The sequence below is a fragment of the Coenobita brevimanus genome, chromosome 115 (assembly GCF_032717465.1).
Source record: "Coenobita brevimanus isolate Jiangsu-jjx chromosome 115, ASM3271746v2, whole genome shotgun sequence".
Lineage (NCBI taxonomy): Eukaryota > Metazoa > Arthropoda > Malacostraca > Decapoda > Coenobitidae > Coenobita > Coenobita brevimanus.
In genome coordinates, this window is record NC_137068.1 from 13,781,166 (window position 1) to 13,788,172 (window position 7,007).

Here is a 7,007-nt window from a genome sequence, read left to right on the forward strand (position 1 = left end):
TTAAGTGTAACTGCAGTTAGTAAAGTTTATATAGCTCCAATGCTTGTGAGAATATTGAAGTGAAATTGGAAGGCATTAAGTGTAATTATTTGGAAAATAAAGACAGTCAACTTAAGAAGCCAGTGTTTATTTACGACGCCTGAGTTGATCGTATCTATAGTCATAAGAAAAAGTATCGTTACCCTTGGGAGCTATGCACTATGACACATCGACGAAGTGTTGTGGAATGACGGGACAGGAAAGTTTGTACCTGAAACCCGTCAATGTCGGTTATGTGAGACACAGACATTAGAATCTGTGCTAGAGGTAATAAAAGCTAATTAGATCGTTTGGCCTAGGTGCATAGAGACAATACGCTTTCTTATCCGGCACCGAATTGATTAAATAAAAATATAACCGAATGTTCTTAAGTCGGCAACACACATGCATACAGGCAATGAGTATGTGCACCGATGCCAGACGTATGATATACATCAGCCGGTACAAGCCAAGTTAATAAATTTCAATGTAATAATGTTATGTATTGCTTTCTACTTATAATAAATGTTTCGAAGGAAAATAATTATACATGTTCAGTCTGATTTCTTTAATATTTTGTACACCCACCCCCTGCTTCCAAAACAGCCTCTAGACGTCTGAAGCATCGAACTGTAGCATCGATCTGAAGCTTTTAACCACACATCTAAAGCAAACGAATGATCTCTTGCACCCCTGCTCAAGTATTAAAAAAAAAAAATCGATGTCTATGGATTTAGTACCCTTCAAAATAATTTATTTCTTGTATTCTAGAGCTAATAAGGGTTGAATAGTAGGAAAATAACAAACCTGCCGAGTTTCATTATAAATTCCCGGCGGGGCGCTCAGGGAAACACAAACACGTCCTATATATTTCCCCGTCATATGGCTCATTCTTGGTCTTGTAATGGGATTGTGATATTATAGGGGAGGGGCGAAGAGCAAGTACCCGCCCAGATAGCCCAGGTAACGTTCGTTTAGCATCGAACATTGCTGGGGGTAATGATACTTTTTCTCATGACTTTACACCCACGGACAAATGTCTTGACGCCTCTCCGTCCTTACTCTGAAACATGAAACCGTGAAGCGTGAACCGGAATCACGCGGTAAAGATTACACCATACGGGGCCCATCCAGGTTGGGGGTGGAAGTGAGGAGACCAGGGAGTGAGGGGGAGGTTGTTGTTTTGGAGGGGAAGGGTAGGGATGGGTTTAAGTGAATAATCACAGCAGTACTGTAAGCCTTCCTTGACTCAGAGTCGTATGACTATTCTATTCTAACATTTATTTTATGAAATGTGTGGCTTGTTTTGTTATAGTGAAATGAAGTTTGATGTAAACTCCCATTAAAATCTTACAGACATGGTATGCCGTCACATATTATCCTTCTGGTAGCACCTTCCTCCCTTCTCCCCCCCCAAAAAAAAAAGAAAAAAGGGTTGCCCTATCAGTATGTGTGTTCTCTTCCATTCTGCACTTCTTGGAACATATCTGCATCTTATTTTACAGGTGATTTCATTGGTGTGGTTGAGGTATTGCGATGCAGGTTAATGCACATACTACGACGGTAATACGAATTATAAACATAGGTGCACCAGATAGCAGAGTTGACATTACAGTATTACCTAGGAAACAGTAAATGCTGTTTAATAACATTAATGCACTACCCAGTTTCATATGTTAAGTTACCTTTCCATATTTGTGATATTGCGGACTTTTTACTAGGTGTTTAGGTCAAGTGATTATTTTAATCATTGGGCTACGATAGGTTCGGTCACGTGTCTGTATGGTGTGCTAGTCATAGCAGATAACGTCATGTAGGACTGTTATTGTGATGTCTATTACCCTGATGAACCACTGTTGCTTATTTCTGTAATGAAGATAATACAGGATTTATAAACGCAACATATTACTTGTCAGTAAATATAATGAAGATAATACAGGGTATATAAACACAACATATTACTTATCAGTAAATGTAATGAAGATAATACAGGATATAATTATAAATACAGGATATTACTTGTCAGTACTGACTTTCCATAATATCAATGTAAATGATGATCATACAAAGCATTATATTCAGACACATAGCTATAAGGAAGCAGACATTATTAGATCAATAACCTGTCCAGCCACCCTGTGTATCAATAACATCATTTAGTCTTTTTGGCACAAATTTTACCAGATTCATGCAAATGTTTGGTCGGCGTCTTACCGAGTCCCACACCTCAAATGCTCTATGTTCAGTGGCAAGTCGGATGCTTACTTTTGTCACACCCCAGTCTTGACTCATTATTGACCAAAAATTTTCAGTGGGGGTAATGTCAAATCCCTTACTGGGCCAATCAATAACTTCTATCTCTGGGTGTTCTGCAAACCACTGTTTTACTACTCTGCTGGTATGGACGGAACTGTCATCCTGCACAAAGATAATACGTTCAGGCTCAGGTATTGCCATACCTTTGCACAGATGGCAGCATAACTTCTTCCAACACCTGAATTTAGTCGTTGCAGGTGAATTGCCCATACGCCCACATCCACCCCTAGAAGTTCAAAGATGTCCGGCCACTGGCAGCTATTTCCTGAATGTGTTTCTCTTTGTACCGGGTGTTTCTCGGCCTCCAACACTGTCTGCCTGCAGCTTCAATAGAAGTGAAGCATTTTTCATCACTAAAAACAACGTTTCTCAATAAGGTAGTACCGGTGCCAAAATACTGCAGAGCAAATCCAAGACGACATTCTTTGTGAGCTAGGGATAATTTTCTTTCTTCGCTGGGACATAGCAGTGGATACCTCTCTCTTGCAAACATCGCCTTGTTGTCCTTGGACGGCAGTGAAGACGTAGCTCCTTTATTACGCTAACGGCAGACTTCTGCGGTGCATTGGCCATGAAGTGTATTATACGTGTATCCTCCTCAGGAGTCGAGACCCTTCGTCTGCCACTCTTCGGTCTTTTTAGGAGTGACTCTCCGTCTTGCCACCTCTTTGTCCAGAGTTGCACACTCCTGACGGACATGCCAGTTTGGCGATGTTGCTTGTAGGCATACTACCCTCCCACAGACCCTTCTTCTACCACTCTTCGGTCTGTTTAGGAGTGACTCTCCATCTTGCCACCTCTTTGTCCAGAGTTGCACATTCCTGACGGAAATGCCAGTTTGATTGGCGATGTTGCTTGTAGGCATACCACCCTCCCACAGACCAACAATACGGCCACACTGAGTGGTTGTCACAGGGTTTTTAAGAATATACAATATTAAAGAATATTCAATAATACTTATGAACAGGATAATGAATTGTCTTGTGAAAATCAACCAATGATTACTTTATGCCAGCTTACTTCGCCGATTCTCTAAGGATGAGAATTTATAAACTTTCTCAACAGTACACAGCAGAGACTAATTACTCACAAATGCTGTTTATTAGTACTGTTGGCCTCTGGAGAAAGTGACTCCACCCCTGACAATCAATAACTAATGCTATTAATGATAACAGATTCTTGCTGATGCATTATCTCCTGGTTGCACAACGGATTTTAGCTTAATACAAAAGGATTGGCCTAAGTACCAGTTATGAATAGCAAAGCGTTTATGCAAACTAGGAGCTATAAGTGAATTAAGCTTAATATGGAAAATAAAACACGAGTTTACATTACATTAAGCTCAAGAAAAAAAAACTGTTAAATTTATTGATTACAATAAAATAAATTTACGTTACATTTCAAAATGAATTCAAAATAAGGAGATCGCACTCACTCGCTCACTCAAAAGCTGACTCTTAAACCTAGGAAAAAAACGAAAAGAAATACTGGTCAGGAAAGTGGACAAAGCGGATGACTGGGCGTCGTTACTGAGGAAGGACACTGCACACGCTGAGTCTCTCGCCAATTACGGAAGGTGGGAATCCAATGGCGGCGGTGGGAACTAGGCGTCGTTGCGAGGAAGGACGCTGCCACACACACTACCTGCTTCTGCGGCCCTCAAACCTTGACTGACTTCAAATCGTGAGAGTGAGGGAAGTTTCGAGCGGCACTTACTAACGGCTAGAATGAGCGAAACACTCTCATAACAAAGTACTCATCGGAGGTGTTAAAGTCGCGCACAAAGACGATCATTTATGACACAGTGAAAAATTGTTTTGAAAACACTCCCGATCGGGTGAATACGTGGCGGTTAAACCAAGAGATAAATACTAGGATTCCACTAGAATTCGCGGTTTCCCACCAAAGTTAATGTCACGAGCTTATTTATATATAAAATCACGCTGACTCGTGACATTACGGCCCATGAAAATCATTTTTTTTTTTTCCGAGAAAAAAAAATTCAATATACATACATTTAAATCCTAACTCAGTCACACAAGATTCACACTGTGGTGTATGTGTGTGCTATCCTGCTACAGGAGAAAGTCGCAGTCGCCAGTGAGCGAAAAAAAAAACGTATTTACATTAATAAAAGCAAGCTTGAGGGAAAAACTCCATGACGACAGTGAAAAATCCTGTACTCAGGTCAAACTGAGCGAAAAGTTCGCTACATTGACATTAACAACTAATTGTTGTGTAGCGTGATGTATGATACACAGTGTAAGTGTGACAGTTGTGGTGTAACTGTACCTATGTGTAAAATTACTTAATGCAAATCAGTAATAAATGATGACGACGAGGCAGAAGAGAAGAGGCAGCATCATGCGTCAGGAACGATCAGCTGTTCTGCATGGCAATGCTGCATGTGCCAGCTGCACATGGGAAAGGATTCAAGATGGAGCATCACAAGTGTCATTTCTCTCTCTCTGCCTAGCAATCAATACTTATGTTATTATTAACCAGGAAACAGTCTTAGGATTCACAAATCTCTCATGACCCTTATAGTTTACTGGTTAACGCTTATTAACTAGGAAACGTGCCAGTTCTTGAATTGCTCAAATCTCTTAGAACGGGCAGTTTACTAGTTAACCTAACATTATTAACCAGGAAACGTGCCAGTTCTTGAATTGCTCAAATCTCTTAGAACGGGCAGTTTACTGGTTAACCTAACTCTACACTTACGATTAATGACAGGAAGCTGAGAATCACTACGCAATCTCGGGCAGGTCACGTTTTAACACCCACCATGGGTGTGAACACTCATGTGCATATTGTGCATTCTCCAGGAATCCTCAGAGAGGCCCACAGCTCGAGACGTTCTACAAGGTAATTCATACACAGCCTCGGACTGTCTCTGCAGGGTTCTCAAACTTCCCCCTTAACTTATGGTATACATGTATATACAAGTCCAGGATGTAACGTGTCCTGTGGGACCAACGGGTGAGACGTCAGGTCTACACTTTTAACTGGGAACCAGGCTGGTCCTTGGATTACTCAAATCTCTGATAACGCCTATCTTACAGAACCCAGAATACAACAGTTGCCCGTGTTAGTCGTCAGTTAGTAGGCAAGACATCAGGTCTGCACCCACATTATCACTGCCCTGTCTCTCAACTGCTTCAGAGATTATGGGTGTGGGTTCAAACGGCACAGGAAGGACATGTCCCAGATTAATGGTACGTGGACACACATTTCAGGAACGCACAAAACTATCTACGTCTCGTCCCATCCCTGGCCAGAAAAAGTCAGCTCAGATACGGCCCTGGGTCTTCCTTTTGCCCATGTGACCTCCTGAGGCTGAACAATGACCCCATTCTAACACTGCTTGGCGGTACTTAGCGGGAACAACAAACTGCAGTCGAACCTCCCCCTCGGGTGTTCGTGACTCACGGTAGAGCCGTCCTTGTTTACAAAGGAACCTGGCTCGACCTCCCCGTGAATACTTTATCACTCTACCCTCTTGTTTCTTTCGCACGGCAGCAAGTGTCAGGTCAGAGTGTTGTTCTTGAACAACAACTTGGCTACACATCGGATCTTGCGGCGATTCAATGGTCACAGGGGTGACACAGTTTGGAGCCTCAACCATGGCTCGTGTTATGGCAGCCGAAGTCTGAGTAGAGTCATCTATGGTGCAACTATGTTTGGCACCTGGAGTATTGCCTATGATTAGGTCAAATAAAGATTCTGGCATGACAACTGCGACTGTTGTACCCGTGTAAAATGGAGATGCCACCTGGATACGTGCCTCAGGGAACAATCTCACTGATCCATCAATAAGGTTAGCTTGGATCTGTCGACCTGTGTACTGTTCAGACAGAATTAGACTCTGCTTGACAGAGCAACCTGAGGAACCATTGTCTCTCAGGACCTTCACAGGAATGCCTCCCACAAACCCTGGCTGAACAAGGAAGGCACTGTCACCTGTGGGAGGGCCTGTGGAGGAAGCAGCTAGCCACTGATTAGGCTGCTGAATAAATGATGTGGCAAACATGGTGCCCTGAGAATTAGATACTTGAGGGGTCGTACTCACTGCCTGGGGAGATGGAGCATTGTCCATCTGTGGAGGGGGGTTCATTGTCGCCATGAGACTAGTGAACTGTGGGGAGGTACCCGTACTGCTAGGGACGTGACCACCGTGCTGCTGCTGAGGAATGAAGGCTGCGTTCGCCTCCTGCCTCCTATTCACTTGAGCTGGTGCTGAAAAGGTTTGTCTCGTCGGTCCATTGCGTGGCTGATACTGCTGCTGGTTAGGGTACTTGTTGTACTGCTTCCAGTCAGGCTTCTGAGTGTTTTGCCCCTGGTCTTTCCACTGCGGTTTTGGACCTTGGCCATTATTCTTAGAATGGCCTTGTTGCTGGGGTTCAGTCTGAGACGGTTTCCCAGATTTATCAGCTTTCCTGTTCCAGGTATACTGCTTACGAGTTTGATACCCGTATGCAGTGAAGAATGCATCAGCCTTCTTCACCATTTGGCTGGCATCTCTTACTTGGCAGATCTTAAGCTGAGCCATAAGTTCAATAGGCCACGACTTTTCTACCTGCGTGTGCAGCATAAAGTCGATTATCCCCTCACGTGTGGAAGGAGTTTCATCTTTCTCCATCCACTCATCTAAGTAAGCAGTAAGCCGGTCA